The sequence below is a fragment of the Phyllopteryx taeniolatus genome, chromosome 6 (assembly GCF_024500385.1).
Source record: "Phyllopteryx taeniolatus isolate TA_2022b chromosome 6, UOR_Ptae_1.2, whole genome shotgun sequence".
In the NCBI taxonomy this organism is placed as follows: domain Eukaryota; kingdom Metazoa; phylum Chordata; class Actinopteri; order Syngnathiformes; family Syngnathidae; genus Phyllopteryx; species Phyllopteryx taeniolatus.
The window spans coordinates 13,627,355-13,645,738 of record NC_084507.1 but is presented as its reverse complement, the minus strand read 5'-3'; the positions used below and the strand labels follow the sequence as shown (position 1 = coordinate 13,645,738).

General features: G+C 43.0%; 2 protein-coding genes across 5 annotated transcripts in view; both read right to left on the bottom strand.

Annotated features, from left to right (window-relative positions):
* The window catches only part of cers2b (ceramide synthase 2b), a 37,977-nt gene extending 24,114 nt beyond the window's left edge, over positions 1-13,863 (bottom strand). Inside the window, exon 1 of the mRNA XM_061776464.1 lies at positions 13,257-13,863. The gene's annotated coding sequence lies outside the window, so the exon portion shown is untranslated. The remainder of the gene's footprint in view (positions 1-13,256) is intronic.
* Positions 13,864-17,083: 3,220 nt separating this feature from the next.
* Positions 17,084-18,384, bottom strand: part of LOC133479444 (CUGBP Elav-like family member 3) — a 56,995-nt gene continuing 55,694 nt past the window's right edge. For all 4 annotated transcript variants that reach the window (XM_061776460.1, XM_061776462.1, XM_061776461.1 and 1 more), the window contains one exon: positions 17,084-18,081. The gene's annotated coding sequence lies outside the window, so the exon portion shown is untranslated. The remainder of the gene's footprint in view (positions 18,082-18,384) is intronic.

Sequence of the window (18,384 nt, the reverse complement as noted above, 5' to 3'; positions counted from 1 at the left end):
AATTCCCGTAATAATTTGCTCTTTCAAGATTGCACTATGTCAGAATACTACAATAAAATCTTCCGATAAAATCCGACACCAACGCATCCCGTTTTTTACGATCATTGGGCTTTATCTTGTCAACTCAAATGCGACCGGATACACTCGTTACCGTGGCGACGACAACAAGAGTGGATCGCGCTGACTATATTATGAGGACAAAATGGGGAAAAACGTGTATTGGTGGTCACCGGTCCTCAGGACAGGAGAGGACGTTCGTTTAAGGCTTGCTTGAGGTATGTTCCCATACTTTTAATACGATACGGCTCGCAAGCAGGCAACAAAAACGATATGTAGCCTAGCAAGCGAGTGGTAGCACGAACGGTTGGACGTAAACATGCCGCCGTTCTGTCGAATCATGCTCTAAAGTTTCGGTGTGGGTGAAGTCATTTAATTAAAAATAAAGTAATTTAATTACAGTAAGTTAGCACCCATTATTTCCATCCATCCATCCATTTTCTACCGCTTTGCCGAGGTCGGGTCGCGGGGGCAGTAGATTTAGCAGGGACACCCAGACTTCCTTATTTATGTCATGTAATGTTGGTTTGACCTGACTGATTAGAATACACGATCTGACAAGAGCAGTGATTTCCAACCTTTATAGAGCCAAGGAACATATTTTACAATAAAAAAATGTCACGGCACACCAACAAACAAAAATGTCACAAAAAGTGGATACATTAATTACTGTATTTACTTCCTGCCATCTAATAGAAGACCATTCATTTGTTCTGTCTGTCACTATGCCTCACTGGCATAAATAGAGGAACAAAGATACATTATTTATTGCAAATATATTTTTTGAGCAATTAATTACACAAGTATATACAGTAAATGAACAGGTAATTTAAATAGACACATTCTTCCATCTTGTGATCAGATCCGTGATCGGTTATCAGTTTTTTAAACTCGCTGATCGGTCCCAAAAATCCTGATCGTGTAAAGCCTAGTCCTCAGTATACAGAGTTCGTTCCTACGGCGGTGTAGTCTATCAGTAAAGCAGTAGTAAAGTCATAACTACAGGGCATTTTTGTATTTTACCAAAATACTTTTGGCCATAACGACGTGAATGCGCGGTGATGTCATTGTTTACGCACTGTGTAAATATGGCGGCTCCCAACGGAGCTCGTATGCGACGGAAATCTTGTTTTGAACTATTTAGAAGTTGTTTTTATCCATCTTTTTTAAAAGAAACATATAGAAACAATCCCAACGACAGCTTAATAGACGACGTACCTCCATCTTGACAAATGATGTGACGTTCACGACGAAGTGTGCATGTCACACGGCTGTTCCAATTAAATGTAGTCTACATCATGTATACACCCGATCGGAGTCGATCACATCACATGTAAACAGTTAACCCGAGATCTTCAATCGGAATGATTTCAATTGGAACTACAAAAGTCTCCCTGTAAACCCGGCTACTGTGTGGTTGGCCTGCTGAAGACGAGACCTTCATCTGCTAATCAAATATAGATTGACATTCGCTGTAGTCAAATACTGTCTGCATAACGTGTGCCACTGAGGTTATGCTTAATAAACAGTTAACTTTTCCGTGTGTGTTAATTGGGGACTAACACACACAACAACCCTGAACAAAAGTGCTGATGTTTTAAACGACATCACCCCGGTGGTGATGTCGTTTAGCTCCTTAATTCGCTAGCTCATTAGCTCGCTGGCTGGCTCGTTAGCTAGCTTGTTAATTGACGGACGCGCTAGCGAACACAACAAACAGTTGACTTTGCCTTAAGTGTCTCTGTTGTGTGAATCTATGTGCTGCACACGGAGCAAGGTTGTGGCGTATTGGAAGGAGCCAACACCAGCAAGAGTGTCCGTCGGGGTTCCATGCGCCCACTAGCGGCTAATGACACAGCCGTCCAACTCTGTCGGCGCACTGTGTGAGCCGCACGCTGGCTCACCATGACAATGACCATTTATTGAGTCTGGAAAAACTAGCAAGGTTTTGGGCCCTAGCATTCAAATCCTGGTGAAACCTGCTTGTTCTCCCTTGCTTGCATGGGTTTTCCTCCATCCATATTCTGAAAACATGCATTTGTTAATTGAAATTTTTAAATTGTACATGGGTGTGAATGTAAGTGTGAATGGTTGTTCATCTATATGTGCCCTGCGAATGACTGGAAAACAGTCCAGATCTCCCTCCGGGTTTGCCTTTTGCCCAAAGTCAGCTAGGATGTTTCCTAGCTCACAGGTGACCATAATAAACACAAGCGCCATAGAAAACAAATGGATTGATGGCATGGTATACAGTAATGAACATATCATTGCAAACCAAACTGTACAGCAAATGAATTGTTTTCCTGAATGGTCCATCGTGTCGCTGCCGTTTCCCAGCAGCACTGTGAGCAGAGTCGCAAAAAGCCTGAATGCACACATTGTGGACTGGAGTGGCAGTCGGGGAGGCTGGCATGCTTCACGCACATGGTTCATTAGCAGTAACTCGGGTCAGGCCTCGGAGTGTCATACCGATCATCAGAATTTCTTACATTCCCCACAAAGCTGTTGGCCGTCAGAAGATACGGTGATCAGGCAAAGACAGTAAAAGAGTCTCTCTCGGTATTTGGTGACCTATTAACAAAATGGCCTGTGTTTTATAAAGATAGTGATCACAACAAAGTCGACTTCAATAAATTTGACACTGATTTGTGACCTGATGAATTATTGATGAGGGGATTCAATCAGCCAGCAGACAGAGGAGGAACGACCCATTTGGGAGACATGGGGGCATAATATTGTCAGGCTGACTGTCTTCTACTGAGTGCCTAGAGGCCAAGTCTGCCTTTCAAGTAAGTGCAGCTACCTTGGCTGAGGGCACCTTGACAGTGACTGGCCCAGTGCAATGTCGGTGATGTTGTGAGGATAAATGATAAAGAAAACACTGAGATACTACTCAAATGAGATAGAAAACAACACTCTGGCTTTAACTGAACTACTCATTATTCATTTTGTATGACTCATTTAAAACACTGGAACACTTGTGTCCAGCGGTAGCGAGAGATTCAGGGCTCTATTTTTGTGACTAGCTCAAATCCGGTGTGGCGCGTGGTGTAACTTGGCGAGGGGGCGGGTTATACCGAGTTGTTGTAATCTCGCAGACGCGCACAGTTGGCGTATTTAACAAAGTGGCCATCTGCGCCGGTGGGCATAAACAAAGCTGACTTTATTCGCCGCCAATCAAAGTGGCATATTTCATTCATTCCCTTTAAATGAGGCGCAATGATGGCCTCGCATGCATGGAGAGAGTGATCGTTACGTCACTGGAGCATTGTCAATTGGTCAGTTTGGCAACAGGCAACGTGATGAAACAGTGTGAGCTGGTGATAACCGTGAACAACTTAAATATGTCCCAGGACCTCATAAATTCATCTCCATCCAGGCTCAATTGTTCGTGCATGTGAATGCCCCCGCGCCCCACCCATAGCTGCGTGCTGGCCAGTGGGGTGATTTTTAAAATAAAAATGGGATGATAATGATGATGCTTTCAATGAATTGCTTTCTACAATAATTCAGAGATTTCGATATCCACTGTTCACATTTTTATGAATTAAATACATCTGATCCACCCCACATCTGCGGAGCTTGTGGATCTGTCTGTCCAGTCCGCGAGGAGGGGGGCTAAACCCTGTTTTTGGTATTTTCACAGACAGTCGTACCCCCAGTGAATTTAAAGGTCCCATATTTTGAAAGAAAAAGAAAGAAGAGATCTGCTTGTGATCCAAAACACACAAGCTCACCTTTGAAGCATGGTGGAGGTAAAGTCATGGCTTGGGCTTGCATATCTGCTTCTATGATGTAACTCTATGATGTAACTCATGATGGTAGCAGTAGAATGAATTCTGAAGTCTAAAAAACCATTTTGTCTGTCAATTTACAGAAAAATGCATCCAAACTAATCGGGAGAAGCTTCATCATGCAACAAGACAATGACCCAAAATACACTGCCAACACAACAAAGGACTTCATCAGGGGGAAAAAGTAGAAGACTGGCCAAGTCTATCACCGGACCTTAACCGAATAGAGCATGCATTTTACCTCCTGAAGAGGACACTGAAGGGAGGAACCCCCAGAAACAAACAAGAACTGAAAGAGGCTGCAGTAAAGGCCTGGAAAACCTATTCAAATGAAGAATGTCTGGTGAAGTCAATGGGTCGCGGGCTTGATGCAGTTATTGCAAGTAAGGGTTATGCCACCAAATATTGAATGTTATTCACATTAAGTTAATTTAAGCATGTCTGTTCCGATACCTTTGCTCACTTGAAAAGTGGGGAGCTTCAAACAAAAGGTGCTCTGTCCTGAGTTGTTTAACACATCTAGATGTAAGTACCATGGACTTTGTATATATGTGTGTGTGCGTATGTATGTATATATATGTATGGATGTGTGTTTATGATGACAGCGCTGGCTCGGAAGCGGAGTGGTAGGCGGAGATCTTCGCTAGTGATGTAGATAAGCTCAAGAAATTTAAGATGACCTGATTTCAGGGCTCTTTGCAGAAAAACGTCTTGAACGAAGGAATGGGTGGATGATTTTAATTAATATTTTACATGTTTACTGAGGCACCATAGAGTCAATATTACATCCGAAATACTAGAAAAAGTTGGTTTGGTAAAATACGTTGCCTTTAAAATGGGACGTTTGTGCTGGTGAGGGTGTCACCACAGCCGACTTCAATCCTGTCCAATCGAAACGGATTATTGCATACCCTTTAAAAGTGTAGCAAATAGTCTTGCATGGTGACATCATATATGTGGAAGAGGACTCCAGCGAGGGACCGTTTAAAACGCCAAAAACATGTCTAAAACAAGTTCTCCAGAAGGTCCATAGGGAGCATCCTGCAACTGCATCACCGTGTGGTACGGAGCCTGCACCGCATCCGACCGCAAGACTTTCCACCGCATAGTGAGGGCAGCTGAGAAGATCATCGGAACCGCTCTTCCCTCCCTGCAAAACATTTACAGCACCTGCCTCACCCGCAAGCCCTCCGCATAGCGGGGGATGTCACCCATCCTTAACACAGCCTCATCAGTCTGCTGCCATCAGGGAGGAGACTGCGGAGTTTGCGGGCTCAGACTAGCCAACTCAAAGACAGTTTTATTCATCAGGCTGTCTGAATCTGAATTCTCTGCCCGCTCTGCCTCTTCTGTTCCCTGCCCACCTGAATTCTGACGCCCCACAAACACACGCGCGCGCACCCACGCACACAGACACACACACGCACGCACGCACTCACTCACTCACTCACTCACTCACTCACTCACTCACACACACACACACACCACACTCAGGGTCGCACCAGCCACTTAAGCAGCATTGGGGTTTTCAAAGGCATGAAAAAAGTGACAAAAGAAACATTGCAGAGGGTGTTTGGGGGGGATCCCCTGGGCCACCACTGAGAATAGTTTTTTATTTTAACATAAATTAAGCAATCTGGAAGACTCTGAAGAGTACAATAAGGAGGAAAAAAAATTCTTCACGCAAAAAAACTTATTTACACCACTCAAGTACATGTTGATGTACAAATTTAAGGTTATAATTAAATTTGCCTAATTTCTTTGCTTTTTCTGTTTTGGCCTCCAACTTGAGCCAGGTCCATCTCCACCTGATGCCTGCTTCAAGCTGTGCCACATGAATCGCATCCTCCTCTTTAAGCACTCATTCTGGAAAATAATTGACTAAAATCATTGTCTGTTTCACTTCATTTTTCACTATTACCAACTTCAAAGGCTAATCCTAAATGCATCCTCCAGGAAAATATTAAGTACAATATTTTTCTGTTTTTATTGGCCATTTCTGAATTTGAAGTTAGTTCATTCTGTGTTGTGACATAATCCTTAACATCGCTCCATCGCTTAATACCTTTAACATCCGTGAACTAATAAGATAATTATAGTAGGCGCGTTTCCTAATTAATACAAGATGTATCAGCGGATGAACTCTTGTCGCCGATGTTACGTGTGCTTCGCGGTTCCGCTGGGACCACAACCAGGGCCACGACCCCCAGCACCTCATTGCAAAAATACAAAAGACCAGTGGAACAAATACCACACTGGCTGATCTGATGAGCAAAAATGTTGCTTAAACGTAAGAGTCGCAAGAGAAGGATGTCGGCTCCGGAGGTGGGTAGAGTAGCCAAATATTGTACCTAAGTAAGAGTACTGTTACTTGACAATAATGTGACTCAAGTAAAAGTGAAAAGTAGTCCTCCAAAAAAAAACACTTGAGTAAAAAGTACACAGTGAAATAATTACTCAAGTACTGAGTAAATAGTAACTTCAGATTTTTTTTAACCAAAGCATGAACATCAATTTAAAAAAAATACAAAATGTGAATGTGCAAATTCTGATGTTGCTGTGTGTGTCTGTGTGTGTCAAACATCTGCAATTTACTGCATGGTGTTTTCTAAATTTATAAGTGACCAGAAATATCCACGTTTGGGCAGACAGTGCCAGACAAATACTACAAGACATGAAAGCTGTTGTTTTTGTTCATCTAAATGTAAACAAGAGTAGCGCGCCGTTGCCTTCATGGTAACGACGACCTTCCCAACAATCAGCCGGGCTGGCTTATCTAGTGTTAATACCTATGCACGGGAAGCCCAATCGGAGACGTCTGAGGTCATGTGACTTTCTTGTGTTGTTTGATTGGTGAACTAGACTGAAACGTCACTGGCTAAACTGGATTGGCGCAAACAGTGCCCCATGTGGAAGTCGAAGTTGTAGTCTTGCGCACAAAATAGTTGATAAATAAGCAATAATTGGTAAATAAAAGTAGTGAGCAACATTTAGATCATTTTAACGGAGTAAAAGTACAGTTACTTCTTAACAACAGAAGCGGCGGAAGTGTTTTTTCTGGTCTCGTCAACTCCTGTGACAGGCGGAACCTCAGGCCAATGCGCTGGCATATTAGTCCGCCGCGGAGTAATATTAAGAATTAGGAGAGGAATGAAGATTAGCCAAAGTAAGACTATACATATGCATTAATGAGAGGGGTGGAGGGGGAAGAGTGAGGCTACAGGGAGAAGCGATAGCAAGGGTGGAGGACTTCAAATACTAGGGGGAAGTGAAGAAATGGGTCCAAGCAGGTTGGAACGGGTGGAGGAAGGTGTCAGGTGTGTTATGTGACAGAAGAGTCTCTGCTAGGATGAAGGGCAAAGTTTATAAGACAGTGGTGAGGTCAGACATGATGTACCGATTAGAGACAGTGGAACTGAAGAGACAACAGGAAGCAGAGCTGGAGGTGGCGGAAATGAAGATGTTGAGGTTCGCTCTAGAGTGACCAGGTTGGATAGGATTAGAAATGAGTTCATCAGAGGTACGGCCAAGGTTAGATGTTTTGGAGACAAAGTTAGAGACAGCAGACTTTGATTGTTTGGACACGTCCAGAGAAGAGATAGTGAGTATATTGGTAGAAGGGTGATGAGGATGGAGCTGCCAGGCAAGAGACCTAGAGAAGACCAAAGATAAGGTTGATGGATGACATGAGGGCAGTTGGTGTTAGAGAGGAGGATGCAGGGGACAGGCTTTCATGGAAAAGGATGACACGCTGTGGCGACCCCTAACGGAAAGGAATGGAAGAAGAAGACATCTGTGTGTGGATGGTGGATGTGTGGAATGGATCTAGCTGCCAGCGTTCAAGGAGTACAAAACAGCCGATGACGTCAGCGATGGCGACCCCCCCCCCACCCCCCAGGAAAAACTCATCGGATCTATACGATTCACGTAAATGGCCTACTTTGAGTTCAAAACGGAGAATTCCGCCGAAAGGCGACTGATTTGCATGTATGACAAACAAGTTACAAGTCATTAAAAACAAGATCTCCGTCGCATACGAGCTCTGGTCGGGAGCCGCCATATTTACGACGTGCGTAAATGATGATGTCACCCAGGCATGCATAGTTGAGGGAGCAGGCAGAAATGTTCAGGGAGCGTCATGTAACAGCATATTTTGTATTGTTATTATTTATCATTATAACTTAGTGATTGCTACACGGCATCTTTCACTACTTAACTACTTTCAGTCTTAATAACACACTCGGGTATTGCAGGTAATATATATTTTTAACAGGGCACTGTTACTTATGTGTCATTATCCACTTGTCGTTAAAGCCCCCAGCCGAACGAATTTCTAATCCTGTACCAACACTATCTTCTACCAACTGCATCGCAAGCTTCGCTCCTCCAGCCACTGTGACGTTACAACCCATGAACAAATTATGTGAAAAAAATAAACAAATGAGCACAAAATAAAAAAATGTTTAAGGTACCCAAATTTGATAAATTAACCTTTTATGGAAAAGGATGACACGCTGTGGCGACCCCTAAAGGGACAAGCCGAAAGGAAAAGAAGAAGAACCACCCTCTATATGGCACTCGTGAAAATGCTTGAAAATTCTAAATTTGTGTCACTTTTTCTCCTTTACTTTTTCCCCATGAGTACAATTCCTGTCTCTTCGGCATATTTTTAGTTGTGTGGGTGTGGTTTTCAAATAGAGTAGGACAAAAAAGTACAAATAGACAAGGGCACATAACATAGGATCAATGAGTAGACTACAAAGCGAATCTATCGAAACGACGTTAAGCCAGCAACATTCAAGTAACCAACGTAGCACTTCTGATTTCGCTCTTATTTTGAAACTTGAAAATCACACCACTTGCAGTGGTGGACTCACACTAACTTGATCGCCACACAGCGCAAATCACGTAAATTTAAACTCCTCAAACACCATTATGCAAATGCACACAAATTAATAAATGTTTAAGGCACTTAAATTATTTCCTTAAAAAGTAAATGACTTTGTGGCCCCTTCTACAGTCTCACTGGAAACAGCTGATCACAGCTGGCACGACACACAGCTTGAAGTGGAGGAGACAGAGTTGGCAAGCATGGCCGGATTTGATTTGAGGGGGCACAGCGTTTGTATAAGGGAGCCGTGCCCCCTCTTGCTCCAGCGTGGAGCAGGCTCCGACGTCACCACACATTTATGTCAAGACGGAGCATGTGCAGACAGATCGCTTCCCAGCTCCATTCTAATTGATGGTTTACATGACGAAAATTGACTTCTGATCAGTTTGCCAAAAGGGGTATTCTTGGCCTGTTTATTCCGGTTGTTGTATGGAGCATTTTCACTTGGTTTGGGCTTCTAAACCGATTATAGTCAGAATAGAAAGCTCCATGTAACCCCCCCCCAATTAACCTCACATACAAGTTTTTAGGATGTGGGAGGATGCTGGAGCACCTGGAGAAAACCCACGCAAGCTTAGCTAAACCATGCAAACTCCACACAGGAGAGTCAGAGTGGAGACCCAATCCTAGAACTGTGAGGCAGACATGCTAACCACTCCCATACGTGCTGCCCAGAATCTGAAACAAATTATCCCAAATCTAATTGCTATTAATGGTCGAACAAATAAAGTCCTCTGTCGAGGTACCACTGTTATGACACCTAGATGAATACTATGCTCTATGTCAGGCTTTTTTAACTGACCGGTCACAGTTATGGTGTGCATTCTTTAGACCAGTGGTTCTTAACCTTGTTGGAGGGACGGAACCCCGCAAGTTTCATACGGAGTGCACGGAACCCTTCCTAATTTGAAAAATAAAACCTGGTTTATTTCAAATTTAAAACAGGCATATATTTTATTGTCTGTGTAGATTCTCAGTCATCCAGATCGTGCACAAAATGAACCACACCTCAGTTGCACACAAAATCACTGTGTTAAAAGAACAAAACCAACAAAACATGAATTTCACACAAAGAACAACCAAAAAATTCAATTCAATGAAAATTTACTGTAAGTGAATGTGAATTTTGCTGTTGCCATTCCCCTTGGTAAGTGCCACTCTCATATCAGAGGAACGGACTTCGTTGTTAACATTCATAACAAAGTGTGTTCTATTTCTACAATCCTTGAAAAGGGTTCATTGGTAAGAGTAAATTTTTTGGGCTGTTTTTTTACTATTGGATGGGCTGTCTGACGGCACAGCAGTGCTACTCAAGTCCACTGTATTGTTGAAATGTTGTTAAATAAAAATAGTTGAAAAAAGAACAAAGCATTTCAACTCGAGGCGGAGCGCCACAATGGTAAACGGCAATTTTGACGCTCCCTTGCGTTTTGAACGGCATGAACAAGGCATTCAAAATGCAGTGTAAAAACGCTTTTTCGGATAAAGCACGCACGCACGCACATGCGGTGTGTGTCGAGTCCTCTGTCGAACCACAGCGACTGTCTCACCGAACCCCTGGGGTTCGATCGAACCCAGGTTAAGAACCACTGATTTAGACAATCCATTCATTTAACTCACTGCACAGGCTATTGAATGGGCTTCCAAAAACCACATATTCACATGTATATTTCAGAAGCATGGGATTGAGTGCTCTAGTTCCTGTATATGAAGTACTGTACATCTCAATAAAACAATGGATAATGGCCCAAATCACCATCCTTAAGCAAGTAATGCTTGATGAATACATCAAATGCTATCATTTATTCATAAGTAAGTATGACAGTTGGGTCAAACATACCATGAAATCAGATGAAATGTAGACACTCTCATCGAACAAGCTTCATGTTAGGATATTTTACTGCTTATATCCATCCATTTTCTACACTGCTTGTCATTATTAGGGTTATGGGTGACCTGGAGCCTAGGACAGCTGACTTGGAGTTGCCAGTCAGTCGCGGGGAACATACAGACGAGAAGCCATTCTTCCATCCATTTTCTATAGCGATTGTCCTCATTGGGGTCTCTTGTGAGCTGGAGTTTACCCCGTCTGACTTTAGGTGAGAGTTGTGCTACACCCTGGACTGATTGCCAGCCAATAACAAGGCACATTTTGACTCACAACCATGCATCCATTCTTGTCCTCATTTGGGTATTGCAGAGGAGTTGGAGGCTATCCCTGCTGATTTGGGGAAAGAGGCGTTGTACACCCTGGACTGGTTGCCAGTCAATCTCAACGCACAGGGGCAAACAATCATTCAAATATATGAACAATTTAGTTTTAAATGAACCTAAAATGCAAGTTTTTGGAACCAAGGCGGAGTACCCAACACAGGAAGCCAGTAGCCAAGATTCAAACTCTGAACCACAGAACAGGCGGGCAGATATGCTAACCACTAGTACACCGTCCTGGCCAGACTTGTTCATGTTTGTCTTTTGCAGTTTAAGACGCAAGTTATTAGTGTTGTTCCTCACAATTTTAACAGGAACAAACATGATTTAGAACAAAAATGGTTATAGCGTCAGCCTCACAGTTCTGAGGACCTGGGTTCAATCCCCGGCCCCGCCTGTGTGGAGTTTGCATGTTCTCCCCGTGCCTGCTTGGGTTTTCTCGGGGCACTCCGGTTTCCTCCCACATCCCAAAAACATGCATTAATTGGAGACTCTAAATTGCCCTTAGGCATGAGTATGAGTGCGAATGGTTGTTTGTTTCTATGTGCCCTGCGATTGGCTGGCAACCAGTTCATGGTGTACCCTGCCTCCTGCCCGATGACAGCTGGGATAGGCTCCAGCATTCCCGCGACCCGAGTGAGGAGAAGCGGCTCAGAAAATGGATGGATGGAAGACAAAAACAGCTAGCTTGGTGGGTTGAGTTGAAATTTAGACCATTTAACAGCACTCAAGAGGGACTATACAGTCCAATATAAGCCTAGTGAAGAGTGAAACAAATGAAAAATTAATACATATTTATTTAGTATAACTGGCAGCCTACAGCAAACAGCTCTGTGGATGACGCAGACTACACTTGGGACTGTACTTCATCCTAGAACACCTTGACGGCGTAGGGACCTACGCGAGGATCTTTTTCATGGATGTCAGCTCCATTATTCCCGAACTCCTCTCCACCAACTTTCTCCACCTCAGCGTCTCACCTGCCATCTGCCAGTGGATTTACAGCGTCCTGACCAGTAAGACACAGCAGGTGAGGGTGGGGGAAACCACCTCATCCACACCCACCATCAGCACCGGGGCCGCCAAGGAATGTGTCCTCTCTCCGCTGACGATGACTGCACCTCAATACACCTGGCTGTCAAACTCCTGAAGTTTGACCGCCTCATCAAAGAATGTGACGAGTCTGCGTATCGACAGTAACTGGACCAGCTGGAGCTTTGGTGCGGCCGACACAACCCGGAGCTAAACACACTCACAGATGACTGTGGACATCAGGAAGCATCCTTCGCCACAGCTGACCCTCACGCTGTCCAACTGCCCTGTGTCAACTATTGAAACCTTCAAGTTGCTGGGAATCAAAGTTTCTCAGGACCTGAAGTGGGAGACCAACATCAACTCCATCCTCAAAAAGGCCCAGCAGAGGATGTACTTCTTGCGGCTTCTGAGGAAGCACGGCTTGCCACAGGAGCTGTTGAGGCAGTTCCACACAGCAGTCATCTAATCAGTCCTGTGTTCATCCATCCCAGTCAGGTTTGGTGTTGCCACAAAAAAAAGGACAAACTCCGACTGCAACGGACTATCAAAACTGCTGAAAAAATTGTCGGTACCCCCCTACCAACCCTTGAAGACTTGCACGCTGCCAGACCTAAGACAAGAGCATGCAAAATCCTCTTGGAGCCTCCAAATCCTGGTCACCACCTCCTCCAACTCCTTCCCTCAGGTAGGCCCCATCGATCAAAGCAAACTAAAACCAGGAGACATTAGAACAGCTTCTTCCCTCTTGCCATTAAATTGCTAGAGGCTAAGTAACTCTCCGTAGTGTGTTTTTATGTCTCAAAAGTATTTCTAGCCAAAATGGCTGTCTATTGTCGTACTAGAGCAGCTCCAACTACCGGACACAAATTCCTTGTGTGTTTTTGACATACTTGGCAAATAAAGAGGATTCTGATTCTGGTTCTTATCCAGGGGGGTTCGTTATTACTCTCATATTACTACTCCAGCTGTGTGTTAGCGTCGTAAGCTAACTTTCACACAGAAGGCTAACAGCGACACTAAGTATTAGCGACAAGCAAAGAAAAACTACCAGTTTTGGATAAAATGTATTTCAATCTTTTAAAACATTAACGTGCCATTCTGTTGCGTTCAATCGCCAGAGGCCCGCTATTTTGAGCTAATTAAATGACTCGCGTGAGTGCGTGATGACGTCGTCGCCATTCGCCTCGCGTCAGCCTGGCAAGCCGCCGCAAAAAGCACGCAAATGGTATTTATTTTCCAGAAAGCTAACGGGTAAAAACAGCACTTACTTGTTGTTTTTCTCGTCGCCTTTCTGCCCGTGGGGAAGTGTGTAATTTGATTTGGCAAAAAAATAAATAAATGAAAAAAGAAGAGAGAAAGTGTGGTCTCTAACAGAGATGAGCTAACGGTGCCGTTGAATGAACGTGTCCAGCTCAAGCTTAGCACACGCAGGCTCTTTACATCTTCTCCCCCATGCGAGTTCAAACTCTCTTTTCGGGTCAGAATGTTGTCAAGAGGCCGTTAAAAACAACAATTGAAGATCTTGACGCGTGGTGGAGGAGCGAGATGCTGCAATGCGCCCGCTTGTCGTTCCTCTCAGTTATCCAGTTGTGTTGTTTCCCCTCCCGGCTTTTTCTTTCTGCTCTCCCCTGTGTCCCGAGGAGTCGGTGGGTTCCGTCTGGGTGCGAGTGGCCGAGCAGAGGCGAAGGCTGGCCGGGGGGAAGCGAGAGAAAGGAGTGCGTGCGGTCGGGCAGGCAAGCAGCAGGCCGGGGGGGAGGAGTGAGGGAATAACGGAGAGGGAGGGATCCGCTTGGTGGATGGGTGGGTGACGTCCGATAGTCCGACACCCACACGCATCCGCGTTTTGTTGCGCTCGGAGAACAGACAGACAGCCGACCCCACTTACTTACAGGCACCCCCATCCAACTGTCCTTCCACCGCCCGCAGATGTGTGCAGCTGTGTCCACGCTGGAGCGCCACCCACTTGACAACAGCCTCAGTTCCCTCAAGTCAATCCACTGGTGTTTATTTTTCAACAATACAGTTATTGACAATGCTTCTTAGGGACATTATTCAGGATTAGCTCTCACACTTACTATTCAAATGCTTTCTTTCTCTCTCTCTCTCTCTCTCTCTCTCTCACTCACTCACTCACTCTCACACACACACACACACACACACACACACACACTACTGAAAGGCTCTCATACACACGAGTCTTGCTCTCATAAGGACTACTCAAACACTCTCATACGCACGAGTCTTGCTCTCAAAAAGACTACTCAAACACTCTCATTAACACAGCTCAAACACTCTCATACACACGAGTCTTGAGCTCATAAAGACTACTCAAACACTCTATAAGTAGATGACGAGCAAAATCCAGTTTAGTAGATAAATTGCTAGATGCTGTTCTTAACATTTTTGAGTTTTCAACATCCTTTTTATGAGCGCGTAGCTGCTGCTTAATTCTGTTAGGTTTAACCTTTGACTGATAAAAATGGAAAAAAAAACATGGCAGTTATTCATTTATGAGGGGTTGCACATGGACATGTACAAAAGCGTCACTAATTGCTGTAAACTTTTATGTATCTTTTTTAGAGAGCGTTTTGATTATTTTTATCGGTTTTCAGTTAGAAATGTTAAAGTTTTACTGAAAACGTTGCCTGTAGCATTAATAAGTTTTATGAAGTGAGAATTGTTTTTTACATGTCCTGTGGGGAAACATGGTTTTGAAATGAGAATTTGGCAGGCAGGACACTTAACTGGTATTTTGTATTAGAGATAAATAAAAAAAAAAACCTTGTAACTAATGATAATAAGTTACTCCCTTAGAGGACTATATAAGATAACACATAACCTCCCTTGGCTCATACAGTATGTTCTCCTTTTTTAATCGTCCTAATGACGCCCCTCTGTGGTCCCAAGTGGAATAATACATGAACTAACATCCATCCATCCATCCATTTTCTGAGCCGCTTCTCCTCACGAGGGTCGCGGGCGTGCTGGAGCCTATCCCAGCTGTCATCGGGCAGGAGGCGGGGTACACCCTGAACTGGTTGCCAGCCAATCGCAGGGCACATACGAACAAACAAACAACCATTCGCACTCACATTCACACCTACGGGAAATTTAGAGTCTCCAATTAATGCATGTTTTTGGGATGTGGGAGGAAACCGGAGTGCCCGGAGAAAACCCACGCAGGCACAGGGAGAACATGCAAACTCCACACAGGCGGGGACGGGGATTGAACCCCGGTCCTCAGAACTGTGAGGCTGACGCTCTAACCAGTCGTTCACCGTGCCGCCTGAACTAACATTTCTAAAATAAAAATACAAATATAACAATTAATAATATGCATTAAATTGATATACATATTACTGTAATATATCAAGTAGACTGCAGAGTCACTGAGAACCAGAGCGAGCTAACTCAGTTTTTGTCATTTTTAAGTTAAAGGGGAGATTTTCAGTTTTAAAATTGCTAGAAAGCCACGTGAACGTGCGTGAGACGTTCCATATACAAACATTCACTCTAAACAAGCTGACGTTAGCCATCACTGCTACATTGGTAGCATGACTTTTTGTAATGGAGTAAGTAGCGGGCGGTCAACAGAGGGCGCTTGGGCTCCGCTCCACCACCGAAGGTAGTCACCACATTATTTTTCTCGAAGACAAAAACTTAAAAACAAATAATAATAAAATATCTCAAAATATGTCCATATCTATTTTTAGATGAGCAGCATAAATAGTATATAAGTAACAGAGTAAAGTTGTTTCAAATCATCTTTGCTGTCTGTTCACGTTAAGTACATCCAGTCTGGGACAAACAAATCTTTACCCATTGAATCTTGTTTCAAGTTAGACGTGCAGGAGCGCCTCTTCAATGCAATAGATAGGACCAAGGTGGGCGCAAGGAGTTAAATTAACAATATTTCATCGTGACTTCTTCTACTTTCTTTATTACTGCAAGAGTGTATCTCATTGTGTGCACCACACTGCCCCTCAGAGTCCAAGACGTGCACAAGTTCAAAAGTGTATTGCCGCACGTGTAGAGAAAGCAAATGCTGTTTCCGCCACATACTGACGGCAAAAACTAACTGAATTTATCTTTGTTATTTGCACTCTAAAAGTATCATTTGTATTTGTATGTACGTTGCAATTTAAATATATATTTTTGTCATTGGTTTTACTAAAGTTAATTTTCTGGATTTTCTAATGTAATTTTTGTTTATTTTATTCAATTGTAGTACATTCTTATTTTTAAAGTTACCATTGGTTAATAATAAATGGTCAGTTTCTCTCATACCTACTGTTGCTGATTAGCTGATTATTGTTCTCTGTTTGAGTAATATTACTTGATCAAGCCTTTTCTAATATTCCATACTACAAAATAAGTCAAGTATGTATGATTATTATTGATATCGACATGGACCAATATCGGCCAAAACTCAAGGCTGCAATACCGGTATCGGACTGGAAGTGAAAAAGTTGGATCGGGACATCCTTTATATATATATATATATATATATATATATATATATATACACACATATATATATATATACACACACACACACACACATATATATATATATATACACACACACACATATAGGACAGTATGTGGACAGTAACGATTGAACATGACCTTCGTTTTTGCTTTTGTTCATTTTCAGACCTGAGCGATGGCTTTCTAACTCTAATATATATATCCATCCATTTTCTTTACTGCTTATCCTCATTTGGCTCGTGGGCTGCTGGAGCCTATCCCAGCTATCTTCGGGCGGGAGGCGGGGTACACCCTGAACCGGTCGCCAGTCAATCGCAGGGCACATAGAAACAAACAAACATTCGCACTCACATTCACACCTACCACGCGTGTTTTTGGGATGTGGAAGGAAACCGGAGTGCCCGGAGACAACCCACGCAGGCACGGGGAGAACATGCAAACTCCACTCAGGCGGCCTTCCATACACACACACACACACACACACAATGCAGTTTTTCCAGTTATTCTTGCATGGTAAAATGTATCAAAGTGATTCACATTTCTACCGTTCCTTACACACAAATGTAAAACAGACACACACGCTGAGTAAAACACAACAAGACAGTTCTGTAGTATGGTACTTTTTATTTTAACTTAAAAAGAGAGGGGATCAAAAACAGGGTTCAATAAATTAGAAATAAATATAATCATCATCGTCATTAATAATACATACATTATAATTACTCCATTGCAAGAGGCTGACAGAAACAGGCCCTCAGAACTTTTAGTTTTTTTTTTCTCTAGAAAAATTCTAAAATGAAAATATTGCAACCCACTCAAATCCCTTTCCTCCCCGGATAAACAAAATAATTAGATAAATAAATAAAAAATAGCTCAAATATTAAAACCTCCTCAATAAAAGTGCAATCCCACCCCCTCCTCCCTCCCTCCCACCCCCTTCCTGTGTTTTTTTTTTTTTTTTATTACCTAAAATCTACGTAGAAATTTAAAATAGGTTAGTGATTTCCCATTGTACAATTTGGAATGCGATAATCCCTTTTTATGAAGATGATAATGTTACTAGTGGAAATAATAATAATAATCATAATAATAATAATGTTGTTGTGTAATTTTTCTGTTTCTAAAGATCTTTTTGCCTTTTTTTTCCAGTTTTTAAATGCTGTTCTCTGTCGACTAAGCTATTTACAGTTCTTTATGATGATTTATGATTTTTTTCTTGTGTGTTCTTTCTTTCTGTCTTTTTTTCTTCTCTTATTAAAATTAAAACACCGCCAGTCAGTCCCTCTATATTTGTCAAGTAATAGAGATGTATAGACATGTCTATGGAAGTGACATATCAGCACTTTTTTTTTTTTTGAATAAACCGTCCACATACAGTAGGCTCGCACTGTACTAAAACACCCTGTCGGCGACTAGATGGCGCTCTCGGCTCTACATGGTGTGTGTTCGTGTTATGTACACTTGTCAGTCAGTCTTGTGTAGTGTTGGAGGTTGTGTGCGTGTGTGTGTGTTTGTCAGTGCAAGTACATAAATGCACTCCGCGGATGCACAGAGGCGACGAGAAAGTGCTCTGGAATTTCCACCTCGGCTCGGAAAGGTCACCTGTGGATGGATGGATGGATGGATGGATGGATGGAAGGCATGATAATGGCGGTGATTGATAGGAGGAAGAGAGAAGGACAGAAGATTTGTTAGATGTCATAATTGCTCGTTTTCTTGTGTTCACTTGGTTTGGAAGTCAATCATCGTAAATCATGATGCTCAATTACATACACAATGCCGCATCATGCTGCTCATTCAAATCTGTTGTTGAATGGACGTGTGCACACCCCAAAGTGGTTCTAAGTAGGGGTGGGACACAATATGGATATTGTCATGTATTGACCGCGGACTGTTGACCAACAG